Source organism: Lissotriton helveticus, chromosome 8 (genome assembly GCF_964261635.1).
Source record: "Lissotriton helveticus chromosome 8, aLisHel1.1, whole genome shotgun sequence".
Lineage (NCBI taxonomy): Eukaryota > Metazoa > Chordata > Amphibia > Caudata > Salamandridae > Lissotriton > Lissotriton helveticus.
This window is the reverse complement of record NC_136069.1, coordinates 1,127,524,446-1,127,539,465: the sequence shown is the minus strand read 5'-3', so window position 1 is coordinate 1,127,539,465 and position 15,020 is coordinate 1,127,524,446.

The following is a 15,020-nucleotide window of genomic DNA, read 5'->3' as shown; positions in this document are numbered from 1 at the left end:
CATAAAGCACCCACTCCATAAAGGAGGCTCCAGATCAGATCCCGGCAATTATAGATTAATCACACTCCTCGACAATGGGCCAAATTTTACACCAGTCTGCTACTGAAGGTTTTTTCAGCAGTGAGTGAACTCGACTCGGAGCCAGTTTGCCTTTAAATTGGCATTAAAAAAATAATAAGCCTCTGGTCTTACCATTCGGATAGGGCTATCCTAGCCAAATGCAAACATGCTTTGGCTGTTCTAAACACTTACTGGCCGGCGTCCCCCCACATCCATTCTTGCTCGCACCTACCCCATAAGATCAAAGGCACGATTTATGGCTTCCAGGCTTGAGGAGTGGCCATTTTTGAGTCATCTCGTCAGTTGGCTTTGCCCCATGGACGTAACAACTTGCAGAGGGTGTGGTCAATGCGAGGAAACACTCGAACATGTGGTCTGTCTTTGCCCAGGTTTGTTGGATGAACAAAAAAGTAGGCTCAAGAATGAGTGAAACATACTAGGAGTCTGTACATGAAGGCAGGCTATAATTGCCTCTTTAAACCCTGACAACTCTATTTTAAATTCACTGTTGACTAAATGTGTTTCCCTCAACACCAGCAGCTTCAGCTGACTAAAGGAGTTGCCGGGGGACCTTGGCTAGTCCCAGGGACCTACGATGACGGTGCTAGGCTCAGTAGAGGGACACGTCGGCAACCTGACTATTTACAATTGATACTTTAGTTCACCATCCCGCAATCTGACTTTGTTTTTTTCCATGCAAGTCCAATTGAATCGTGGTGGACATTTAAAAAAATGCTGCGAGATAGTTTCATCCATTTGATGAACAATGGTTACCCAGTGAGCTTCTGTGCCCTTTAACAGGGGCTAATGATCCTTATGTAACTTTGACAGCACTTTTTCACTTAATTTAAACGAATTGTTTGTTTTAGTAATTGGTTACTTACAAGCACTTTCCTTTGGTGATTTAGGCATGTAATTTTCTTTATCCAGGATCGTTTTCATGTTATGCTAGACCACACTTTTTTATCTAGTGAATTATTATATTAATTGGTTATGCAGAAGTACTTTGATGGTGACATGGGTAAATCATCCTCTAGTTGAATTGCCCACTTGTCTGAAAGTACTTGCATTGTAATGGTTGTGTCTCGCCATCGGGATACATCATCGCTCTAGCCACTATTGTGAACTTTTCTCCTTGTTGGGATATGCTGTTACTCTTGTTAGTCAGTTTGCCCTTAACACTGCTTCTAAGTCTAAAAAATGTTGTTGTACCCCAGAAATGTATGTCATCATGATTCACCACTCTAAGATTTTGTAGGTAGATTGTGCACTCCAAATTTAGAAAACATACTCTGTTTTCAGCCCAAGGTTTTGATCCATGTGCTACACATTGTCTTGTGTTTGCCTTACACTGTGAAACTTATATATGGGGTCAGAAGCCAACTGGCTTCTTGGACAAATATGTGCACAACATATACATGATATACGGACAATTTTATAACATCTAACAATGATTCTTCTTGTATCTCTTGTTTTAATACATTTTTTTCAAATCAATATAACGTACAATTTTTCTCAATTGTGTGTAAATTATGCACTTATAATAAGATATGTGCTATATGTTCAATGCATCATCAGAACAACAAAATTATCAAAGCAACAAAATTATTTGTGCCATTAAATGTGGTCCACATAGGTTCAATGCATTTCGGGACCCGAGTCCCTTTGTCAAGGGCACATCTGCAAAGAATACAAAAACCATATTTCATGTACTTTCGTGCATCGACATTTCATAACATTGCATGATTCATCACCAACCATAGCTATGTTCCAATATTGTAAAGTCATCTAGAAGTCACCCCCTATCGCGTCGTGTCAAATGCTGTTCAGAACTTCCTCCACCACTCCAGTGGCATGCAAATTATAAAGAACCGGAAACACCCCGATTTCTAAAGCATCCAAACTTTTGCGCTATTAGAACTAACTGAGGACAAGATTACCCGTAACGAATAGAGTCTCAAAATCACTACTCACTCATGAAGAGAAAGTCACAAATTCTCTTTTACACCATGAGTGTTGCCTTTGTAACAATCACTGTAGGTGAGAAGACAAACAATGAAACCTCTGCATAAATTACAAAGTGAGAACAAATCTCAAAGACTACAAAATAGTATTAGTCACCTACCTGAAGACCGCTTTTAACCAATATACCTTCCCTACAAACACAGTATAACCAAAGACTGCTCATTACGATGATACAAGGACATAAGAGAAGAGTTTGAATTCCAAATACAATAAGATGGTCCTTAATTTAAAAAACGTTAGTTCTTACCGAAACGGCCCACCTGAAGTCGATATACCTTCCCTAAAAAACAGCATAAACCAAGAACGACTTATTACAATGATGCTAAGAAACAATTGTATTTTCACACAAAATGACGGTTGCTAATTGTGAAACCATAAATCATAGAGCAAGTTGAAGTTCCCTAAACAGAGACTCCTCCAGTAAACACCCAAAATTAGCCATGTTTTTAAACCTCGTCCGCGCTACTCATTTCAGGTGATCAATCACGTAATCATGCTAAGTGGATCAACTCAAAGTTGGAAAAATAGGTAGGTTCGGCATCTTACAACGGTTCCAAAATCTTTTGGCTTATGCCCCAATGTTATACACTGACCGATAAAATGGGATGTTTAACTGAATCAAAAAAAATTTATATTTAAAACTGGCAAAAAGACTCACCCTCGATTACAACAGTATACGACTACGGAACGTGTATTACTGTGAAAACCTCCTGTCGCCGCCATCTTGAACAGTCTGCATGGCCAAAAATTTACCATTGCCAGTTAAATAGAGAGAAAACTAGAGATCCACCTTTATCAGCTTTTTGGAACATGATTTTGGGATTTCTGGGCAACATTAAGAGGATGCTCTTTTCAGCCCTGCTAAAATTCTGTTTATAATTCTTCACACATTTGTAATCTAGCTTGCTAAAATCTTTCTTCACAAGGGATTACAAATGTTCAATGTTTTGTGAGCTATTGGAGCTTCAAATGTGCTTTTTGGTTTAAACTCAGGAAGTGTAGTGACTTTAGGTTCTTGTGGTGGAATTACATTCTCGTACAAGTTCCTCCGTCTCAAAACTCTCATGAATTTAAGCAAAGCAACTTCATGTTCTAAAGGTGAACCTCTGTGAGTGGGGACAACAGAAGTTCCTTTATTAAGTACTTCTCTGCTGAGACGTAAGTAGATGTAATATTATTCACTAGGTCTTGTTCTGACTTCTTTGTCTCTTCATGATTTACCACAGCACCCTCGCTCTCAGTCTATGTCTTTCTCATATATCGGTCAATATGTAGACGGGGTAGGACACAACCAGTGGCAATGCCCGCCCATTGTGAACAGTTATTTAAGCTCTACAGATCGAACCATATGCTCCCGGATCTGTTTCTTAGCTATGGTTTTCAATATTCAACTAGTCTGCATTGAATTGCAGGCATGATTCGTAAAATATTATACATCAGAACTGGACGTGCCATTCGACCCTTCCTCATAGGATTTCTTTTCAGGGTTGTCAAATTAATACTCATCCACATATTTGGCCAACAAAATATGGGAGATTATACTACTGAGAGTGAAGAATGATGTTTTTGCAACCTTACACTTCATGCTATATAGGGCACATAAACCTTGAAACACTATCAATGTGTTGACAAGTAAAGCACATCCCATATATGGCAGCAGAAGTTTGGGCTAGAATTGTGCAACTTTAATAAAACACAGGATCTTTCTGACAGTATTAAGAGCTAGGATGTCTTGTGTCATGTGTGCTATCTTTATGCCTGGATATTTAAATGCACTCACCTACCATTTAATTCCTAAATCTGTGCGTTTAGGTATATCCATCCCCTTGGAGAGCTTAGTGTAAATAATTAAGACCTACTATAGTTTGCGGTGATTCCCAAGACTGCTACAAACTTTTGCAGCTAACCTGGCTAAAAGAGTAGCCCTTCAAGGAATTGCAAATATATGAATGGATGATGAGGACATAATTATACCATGTGTGGCATTTCCCACATGTACTCCTGTACTCTTCAGTCATGTATAATACATCTGAGTGTAGCTGTTACAGACATATATTTTCCAATAAAGTTTGCCAACACGTGTGTGTCTTGTTTCTTTTGGTATATGTTGGCCGCAGTTTATTTGCATGACAGGTACCATTTTTTTTGCGTTACAGTACCTTGGTCATAACCCGCTATGACCAGTGACCAGGCCATGAACCAACAACACAGGATGTCATAAATCATTTATACAAGCTCATAAATCATAGACATGACAGTTCATTATCAATCCATTATCAATCCATTTGATTAATGGAGACATAACATTATTATTGTGCATTTAACAATAATATTTATTCCTGCATCATACATCGGCCTCCTGTCATTATTTCCTTTGGCATGCAATTGTGATTTGTTGGGTGAGGGGAGTGGGTGCACTAGAAACTGTTCATTGTGATGTGGTTGCGGCATCTGTGTCCTTCAGCTGGGTTCTCCCCGCGTGCATGACGCACATGTGCAGGTGGCCGGTCGTCCCCTTCCGACTCACTGCCAGAGATCTCTACAGGTATCCGGCGCTTGGTAGCAATGTTGTGTAGTATTGCACACACAGCCACAATGCGGCAGCACACATCAGGACTGTAGTACATGGCCCTACCAGTCTTGTGCAGTATGCGGAATCTGCTTTTCAGTAGCCCAAATGTCCGCTCAATGCAATTCCTTGTGCGTATGTGTGCTACATTGTAACGCCGTTGCTGTGGTGTCACAGGGTTGAGGTATGGGGTGAGGAGGTATTCACGGAGGGCGTAGCCACTGTCACCTGCATGAGAGGAGCAGAGGGTGAGTGCAGATACTACATCACAGTGTGACAGTGTGGGGCAAGTGTACTTAGCAAGTAGGTGTCCTTCACCAAAGTCTCCCCTGGCCAGTCGTGTGTGGAGGCCGCTGTGCCGGAATATGAAGGAGTCATGTGTACTCCCCGGATACTGTGCCACAATGTCCGTGACGTATGTCTTAGTAGTGCAGACCATCTGGATGTTGAGGGAGTGGTAGGACTTGCGATTGCGGTACATGTACTCCGTTGCAGCTGGTGGGCAGATGTGGATGTGAGTACAGTCAATGCATCCTATCACATGTGGGAACTGCGCAACATTGTAGAATTACTGCTTGGTCACATCCAAATCCTGTTGGCTGGTGGGAAATTTGATGTACTGGTGTAGCTGGGTCAGCATTGCGTCAAGGAAACTCCGTAGGCAGCGGGACATGGTGGGCTGGGATATCCCCCCAGCAGCCGCAACTATCCCCTGGAAGCTCCCGGAGGCCAGGAGGTGCAGGCTACACAATACCTGGACATGTATAGACACGGCATTGGTCCGCCTTGTTGGGTGCTGCATCAGGGGGTCAAGGTCCTGTATTAGCTTGATAATCATTGCCCCATTCAGGCGGTACTTTGCATATATTTGCTCTCTGGTTTGGCCCAGCAGGGTGACCCGCTGGCGGAATATCCTCTCCTGGATTCTGCATCTCCTCCGTGCTGCTCGCTGTAGCCTTCGCCGCCTGACAACCATGTAGAGTCCTGGCATTGTGAGACTCCTAATGCTGCTGCAGCATCTCCTTAAGTGTGTTTGGTCAGGTCAGCACCTGTTCCTGATTGGGTAACGGTTTTTCGAAAAAAAATGTAAGGGGCTTTGATGGTTACCACCTGCTTTGGGTTGTCCTTAAAATGCGCCACGCTAATTGCGATTTACGGGATTTTCGGTATTAGTGATTTTTCTTGAATAGCGATTGCGATTATATTGCGGTTTCGCAATTTTTTTTGCAATTTCCGTGGTTCCTCGCTATTTCCGATTCGCAAATGGGCAACTGCCGGGATTCTGCAAAAATATTTGCGTATTCGTTATTCTGGCTTAGCGAATTCGCTATTTCCTTCATGAATAGCGATTTTGACTATTGCGCTCGCAATAGCTTTTTCGCAGCTATTGCGAGCGCAATTTCGGTTCATGAATCAGGCTGTATGTGTCTTTGTGTGCATTCATATAACCCCCACACATTAAATTGAATCAATGTTGACTGTGAGATCATAAGACTAATGTAATCGCTGGCCTACATGACACCTGTAGGGCAACTGCGACCAAAGATGCCACTCTCACCCTGGCCTTGGCACAGTAAATATGTTACACTTGTTGCATAGATTTCATGATTTGCTCTGGAAGTGAACCTCTATGTTTAAAGATGCTGTTGTTCCACTGTCAGAAATTGGGGTTTTGGTAGAGGGAGGAGGAAGCCCCACTCAGGTAACAACCACAATCATTGTCAGAGTGAACCACAATAGTCACTCATTTAACTGTGTTTAACTGTCTGCTAGATTAACACAGGCTTAACTTAGAGGCAATGTGTGAAGTATTTATACAGCACACAAATAGTAATAAAGTAAAAGTACAACAGAAGAAAATCCCAAACCAATTTCGATACCATAGAGTGAATTTTAATGAATAAAATGATATCTGAATGACAAAAATCCAATCAGCAGAACTTGAAGTTTTCTAAGGGAAAAAAACCCACCTAAAAGCACAAAGTGCCACTCACAGTCTTCTTGTCATGATAAAGTGCAGGTCGGATATAGAGGCTAGGTTAGTCCTGTTGAAAAGTTACCTTCTCAAAGTCTGGCGCCATGAGTTCCATTTGCGTTGGAGTAGGCCGCGTGGAGCAGAGTGAATGTCGTACATGGACGTTGCTGTAGCACGAAGCGCAGTCCGGAGAGTTATAAGCTATTGTTACTGTAGCTTGTAGAGCCAGTCATTCTTTGCAGATGGCCATTGCAGGAGCGTTGCAATGGCGGTCCCCATGTGGTGCCATTGCTGTAGCATAGAGTGCAGATCTCACAATAGTGGCCATCCCTGCCGGTCACTGCCACATGAAGCTCCGGTTCCACGGGAACTTTGCATTGGCTGCCATCATTGGCAGCTGAGTCTCGGTGTGAAGGGGCCTGTACATGGTCACAAAGAGCTAAAGCTTGAGAATTTCACCTCTTCTTGCTGAGGAGTACACTATGATGCAGCCCCTATTGGTTGTAACACTTAGCAGATACTATATATTTGGTGAGATTTTACTTCATTGATAATTACATGTTATGCCCCACCCTACAACTTTGATCATGTAATCAGGATACCAAGTTGCTGAAATGTTTTAATGTATTACCAAGCCTGGGCAGAGCTCAGTGACAAAAAACTCTGCTGCGCTAAGCAGAGTTCCGTTAGTGGCAGAGTGTGCCAGGGTCATGCCGTTCCCAGTGATTTTGTTTGTACTGCACTGTAAAATCATCACCAACAACACAATGTGCAGGGCAAGAGGGGGCAGCTTCCTTTCTGATGCTTGAGTAGATATTCCACTCGAGCGGCAGCTTTCTCAACTTAAGGTTTCTCAATGCGAGCGGTTGCGACCTGCCAAGACCAGTTGCATTGAGAAATCCGACCACCCGCATTGAGAAATCTCGCCAGGTGGTTGATTTTCCTCACTCACGCTTGCCAACTAGACTTTGGCGAGCAAGAGCAAGAAAAAATCTCATCAGGAGGTATATTTTCCTCGCTTGCCAACTTGACATTGACAAGTGTGAGTTTTGGGAACTATGTGTGCTCAATGGAAGGTTGAATGCAGAAAATTCAGCAAACTCTGCAAATGGAGCGGAGTTCACCACCCAGGGTTATGTATTATTAATGATTTCAGTACATTTATTGTTTCTTAGGTTACATTATACTACCTTGCTGGTATTTGGTGCACACCAGCTGGGCTATTACATTGTGATTGTTATTTTTATTTATTCTTTTATACCACATTCTTTCACAGCAATATATCAAGATTTGACCAACTACTTCCACAATAAACTTTAGTTTGGTGCTACGTTCAATTCGTTCATCTCTATTTTGTACATTTTGGACTACCTGCTTCTCCTTCATGAAGGCCTGGCTGCTTTATGCATTACTCTTGTATGCTCTCCCGGTGTGTAACATTGCACGCCTCTCAGGCAGCCCACATTAATGAGAACGTTTTCTGTCATAAGTGCTAACCATGCTACACGCAGCGGCCCATACAGGTACGTAATGGAACATCGCCATTCAACAAGGGATCATTCTGGAAGAGCATTGACAAGTTTTTCTTTACATCAGGGAGCATTTTGGCGACAATTCATAAATTCCTGGAAGTCTCCAGTTTTAATATTGTTTTGTTTTAACTTACAGCCCATTGATTTCCATTGCCCCCAACATTCCTTATGCCATTTCTTTGGCGGTTCATGTAGAAATGCCTTCAACTACACAGTAACACATTTTATTATGAGGATCTCCTCTGGTGGTGAGCTTGCAGTTCATGCACCACCTGATGACTCTTGAAGCTGTGGTTGTTCTCAGTAAGCCACTAGGTGGGACTTTTAGATGCCATTTGCAACCCTTTTATTCCTGCTTTTATATTCACCTCTAACAGCTTCAGACAATTGATCCTTTTTTAAACTGCAGCTTTCTTGAGCTCTGGACTTCTATCAGACGGCCTAGCATCCTCGATTTATCGTCTCACTGGCCACTTCTCTCACCAAGCAACTGTGACAATCAGTCATTAGTGGCCATTCTGTCCTAGCCAAGTGGTGCATTTACCTTATATGTGTCTTTCCGAATTTCATCAAGTTATTTGTGCATTGTGAACTTCTGAATGTAATGTATAGCAATATTACTTCGAAATGATATGAACAAGCCGTGAAGACTCCTATTTCCAGAACATGTTGCTTGCTTTTCTAGAATTTGTGGAAAAATATATAATTACATATATTGAATTGTCATTTACTATTATAGACTGTCACTGTATAACTGAATTTGTTTCAACATTCTTAATATGTATATATAGTTGATAATGCACTAAAGAAGTATTTTACTTTTTCACTTTTAGAAATATATTGACAATTTCTTGCACTGTTCGGAAAAGGCCTTTAGTCAATAGGCTGAATATGACAACCTGCTTCTTGAGGAGTTCACCATGCTAAACAATCAACCGAATTATGGAACAATGGCAAGGACAAGCTAAGACTGTATGTTGACTCTTGTTGTCTCCCTGCATTATTTTATTGAACTACCTCCGGATTCATGACGGACAGTGTATATTAGTTGACCCCCTCTTTTTTTTATGAATTGTGTATGAGGATTGTGTACTTCCCTCAAGTATCAGGAAAACAGAATCGTGTCATTTATCAAGCAAATTACAAGCACACTGAATGTTCTAATTATTAGATATTTAATGATTCTCTCCTACTATATGTAAAAAAGTATTTGTGAGTTAAAATCTTATGGTGTTACTGAGGAACCTGTGCAGATTTAGTTCCATTTCCAATGAGTCATTCCTTATTGTAGATCAACTACCCCAGATTGAATTTTTCCTTCCAGAAACCCACGAGTATTATTATTATGTCGCTTGACCTCTGAAAAAAATGTATTGACGAGTGCATACTGGTTTCAATGTTATCTGATGCTAGTATCTTGCAAAAGCCAACCCTTGTTTTGCTGCCTTGTAACAGAGTATTTTCTCTCCTTCAGTAATACTATATTGTAGTCAGGAAAGATCATTGGCTGTGGTCTTCATAGCTGTGCACCATCCAAGCCTTCTCACAATGTTACTTTAGTCCTAGGGCCTCAGTTAGATCTTATCAGTCTTACCGCCATCCCACCGCAGCGGCGGGCCCAAGTACTCTACCAAGTCGACATTCTTTCACCCGCCATATTTAGATGCATGCCGACCGACTTGCCATCCGCATCGACAGAGTGTTTCCTGCTGCGATCGCGGCTCACTGCTGCTGACACACCGGACTCCAATGCTGGCGAATAGCGCTCTATCGCCATCAGGGCGATGGGTTCCTGCCGTGTAGATTCATAATTCAAAGTTGTACTGGTGGTCTCCTGCTGGCGGCCCCATGATGGAGGGAGTTTGTCGTGGTACGCGCTCAACAATGCACCATCACTGTGGTCATTGGTAGGATGCTAGTATAATACACATGGTGCCCATTGGCCAAATGGAAACACCTGCATACCACACTATAAAACACACTCCATTTCAGACCATGATCTTATGCTATTCCTCTGCACCACAATATTTTCTAGCAGAACGTTTGCCAGTTAATTGAGGTTATTTTGTTGCTTTTCACTGTTTCTTGAACACTTATATTCTTTGATTTATTTCCTTGTTGTTTATTATTTTTATTGCAATTTTTTTTCAAACAGATTAAACATTTTTTTTACTCTTTCTTTCATCAGGATACAATCAGCAGCCATTACCATTAAACCATCCAGAATGTATATGTATTTACGCAGTACAGTCAAAGAATTCAATAGCCAGTTACGCCTGTAGGGCACAGCAGTACGTTGTTCAGCTGCGATCGGCAGCCTATGATAACTAGGGGAAGCCTCAATTGGTATCTCACAATCTGCACTGTTATACCAACCATATCTAACAAACAGGTTTAGGGAATGTAATAACTAAAAGCTATTCCTCCCTCCCACCCAAACCCAACTTTTCCTCGCCCCGTCCACATTGTACTGTACGGTGAATTATTCCATTAACCGTCCCCTCCATAGCCGGCAATGGGCCAAGATACACAGTTACCATTGCCAGTTGCATAGTGGTAGACCAGCAGGACTTATCGCTCATGTGCTGAACTGGCCTTTGCGGGGTAGGGCAGTCAGGTGCACTGACGGCGGCACAAGGGCTTTAAACGCTTCTACTATGGTATCCCACTCAAGGGGGATTAGCTTCTTGCGTAGATCCCTGGCTTCCTCTCGTCGGATCGCTGAGCTTTCAGCGCTGCTCCATCTCACCACCTCCCCATACCAGTTACAGAGTGTTGGGGTGTAATGGACTTCCACCTCAGTGTTAGGGCATGTTTGGCCATTAGCAAAGCTAAATCAATAAAGTGAAACTGTACTTTCTGCACTTTGGGATGACGGGTCAGCCTCAGTAGGCAGACGGCGGGGGTATCTGGGAAAGATATCCCAGTCGCGGTTCTGATTATGGTGACCACCTCCAACCAGTATGATGCCAACTTCAGGCACACCCAGAGCATGTGGAGCAAGCCTGCATTTTCCAACCTGCACCTGGGGCGGTGGTGTTGCATGTCCGGATATATACAAAGCAACCTATGTGGGGTAAAATATGCCCTGTGTATGATCATGTATTGAATGAACTTAAACTTGGCGTTGCGCGCGATTTTCTTGGGGTATTCTAAGATCTTGTCCCACTCTCTGTCTGTTAATTAAGTACCAAGGTCTGTGGACCATTTATTACGTAAATCTGTCAAGGGTACCCTAGTGTATACTGTTATCCCTTTGTATAGCCATTTAATAAGGTGGCGGCCCTCTCCCATCAGGTAGATCATAAAGGCCAATTCATGTCGGGCAGGTGCCATACTACGCGTGGCCCAATGTTTCTTCACAAATTGTATGAGTGCAGTGTGCATGAGGTATAGTGTGTCCGTGACCCTGTGACATCGTATGAAATTGCCATGATCCATGAGGGTGCCTTTACCAAACAGTGGGCCCAACGTGGCCACCCCCCCTCCGTCCAAGCCAGGAGTCGACGCCAAGTAAGTAAGCCTGTGGGAGTAGGGATGCCTAGGAGTGGCATATTATCTGAGTATGGGGGACAACTCCATGTGTAATGGACTGCTTTTTTCCAGTAATCCAGCGCTGTGCGTAGGAGTGGTGCGGCACCGATTGGTATATGAGCCGTCAGCAGGAGTAGTGTGTGGAGTCCTCCCCGGTCTACATCCTCAGTGGTATAATCTATCTCATGTAGGTTACTCAGCGCTAGCCAGTACAAAAGCCACTGCAGTTGACTGGCATAACAGTAGGTACAGAAATTAGGAGCATCCAACCCTCCCTTGTCAGTATCTAGTTGTAATTTAGCCAATCCCACCCTCTGGTGGCCTGCACTCCAGATGAGGTCAGAGAGCATCTTGTTCAGTTATTTAAGGAGTGTAGTCTGGATCGTCATTGGCCGGTTAGTGAAGAAATACAACAGATGCAGTAAAACCACCATCTTTGAGATCGCCACTCCTCCCATCACAGAGAGTGGAAGGGAGGACCAGAACTGAACCTGTGTTCTGAGTGATCTGATGGCTTTTCCCATATTGCCTTCTATCAGGTCCGATGCCGTTCTGTACACTTGTATACCGAGGCATTGAAACGTTTGGCTTTGAAGTCTAAGAGAATGAGGGCCAAATTGGATGGTATCAGTATGTTCCCCCGGATATAAGAAAAGCATAGGACTTACCCTCATTGATAGTAAGGCCTGAAATATGTGCAAGTGTGGTGAAAGTGCCCGACAGAGGTGTGAGGTCTGTAGTTAAGTCTTTGGCATATAGAATGATATCATCTGCATATGCAGATATTATATGCGTTACCTGCCCCAATTGTATACCTGTCAGCGTCGCAGTCACCCGTACCCTGAAGGCCAAGGGTTCTAATGCCAGCACAAGCAAGAATGGGGAAATGGGACATCCTGTCGGGTGCCCCTACCGATCAGATACCGTGGGAAATGTGTCTCCCAGTGGTGGTTCTCACCATGGAGCCCGAGTATAACAGTTTGACCCACCTCAGATATTCCGGAGGGATTCCGAATCACTCAAGTGTCTGGAACATATATTCCCATCTGAGCATGTCAAACGCCTGCCTCAAATCCAGGGTGATACAACTCGCATTGCTCCAGTTTGAGGGGGTAGCTGTCATAACATGATCTACCCTCCTAATATTGAGTGAGGTGCTACGTGCTGGTACAAACCCACACTGGTAAGGGTGGATCAAATGATGTAGATAGGGGAGCAACCAGCTTGCCAGAACAGGGCTGATGGTCAGCCTCAGCAGACTCAGGGGCTCCAGCGCAGCTCACACTCCTTGTCACTTCCGGTGTCCGCCGCGGAATCTGTAGGCCCACCCAGTTCGTAGGCCGCAACTTCTGGCAGGCGCGGCAGTCAGGATTCAGGGCAGGATTGCCAGCAGGTTGGCTCCAAGTGTGTTTAGGACCTCTTCTACAAGTTTCGTCAGCTCTTCTGGAAAGACGGCAAGGGTTTTCACACCTGCTTGGCCTGCATGATTGCTCCCAGAGGTGCCAAACAGCACTAAATGGAGAAGGTGTTAATACCAGCAGTGTCAGGATTCAAGTGAGCTATTTTCAAACCACTGAGTACATGTGCGCCACATATGCAAACATCAGTGCAGATGGACACAGCCATTGACCTGCGACCTTCACAATCATCAATGTTAGCCTATGGCTGTGTCTGCCATGGATGAAACCACCCTTAGTGCAGTCAACTTCCAGCGGCAGTGGAAGGCTCAGTCAGAATGTCCTATATGCAAGGTCAAGCATCTGCCATTTTAGTGGTTGGAACCACAGTAATGATGTAAAATGCATCACCACCACTACATATATGTGTTGTAACATGTTTACATGATATATTACTCCATGGCTCTAGAATTTGCTTTACAAATACACCAGTGTAGTGCATTACTGTTCATAAATGCTGTATTACTGTGGTGCACTGTACACTGACGTTGACAGGATTTTAGAAGTACAATTCAACTGTTACAATATAAGGGTGCTCATGATACATTCTTGGCTGTATAATGTGTACATTACTACATTTCTGTTACAGACACATGTTTAGACCGCAATGGAGATTATAGGTGGATGTTGGACAGTAGACATTTATTTTGTGAATTATGTGTGATGTTTTCTGAACTAGTTATGATTTTTCACATTACTTTGGCTTACTCCAGTTCAGTTCAAAGCTTTATTCGAATTGAATTTACAATTCATAAAAGTATACAGATAAAATCACAATTAAAATTCCATCTTTTTCACTCAAGCTTTAAGCAACACTATAAAAAGGTTAAAAGAGAAATATAAAACAATACAATCAGGTCACTAACATATTAATTATTTATAATAAATTGGCTATTGCTATTCCATAGTTATGGTCCTTCTCACTCTTAAAATTGTGTTCAAATAGGAGCTCACTGTGCTAATAGTAAGGCAATCGTCTAGAGTCCTTAATCTATTGTAGGCATCTCTGGCTTTTCTTAAACCCCACACTAATAGGAGAGGTTTCAAAATGTGTCGCCTGGGGTGGCTGTATAAAGTACAAAAAAGAATGCAATGAATATTTAATTGGTATGATTTATCATCACAAGGACATTTGGCTTACTCTACATTTATGTTACTCTGGACACTGTGAACAATGTTCAAAATTTTTTCCACTCCACACATAGGTACCCTGGGAGAGGGAGGAGGTGACAGCCTCCAACGTACCGCCCATTTCCAGACCTTCAGACCATGGAAGGAAGGCATGTCATCAAGAAGTTTCAATTAAATAGACACACAATACAGGATTTTTGTCATGAGTTAGAGCCTGATATCTGTCCTCAAAATACTAATCTCATATGTATTCCATCTATTGTGAGACTTATGGTAGCATTGCATTTTCTGGCCACAGATTCATTCCAATACACTGTTGCTACACATTGACAGCTAAATCTAGTTCCCCACATGTGAGGATTTAGTCAATGTGAAGGTAGATTTCTTTGGATTTGGTTGCATCCCACATGTGGCTCGAGCCATTGATGGCACCCATATTCTTTAGTAGCACCGCAAGTCAGAGAACAAGTTTATCAGAAAAGGATGCACTTCCGTTCTATCAATGTGCAAGTTGTCTGCTTACCCAATTTGACAACTCAAACATCTGTACCTGGTTCCCAGGATCAGCCCATGATTCCTTCATACTGTGTAACAGCACCATACCCAGCTGATGTTCCAACTACTACCAGAGATGGCATGGCTTTTTGGTAAGTATGATCTGTCTGAACTTTGCGTGGGTGATGTCAGATAGTAAGATAAGAAAGTGTGTAACTTATTGTTGCACCTACATCTGTCTT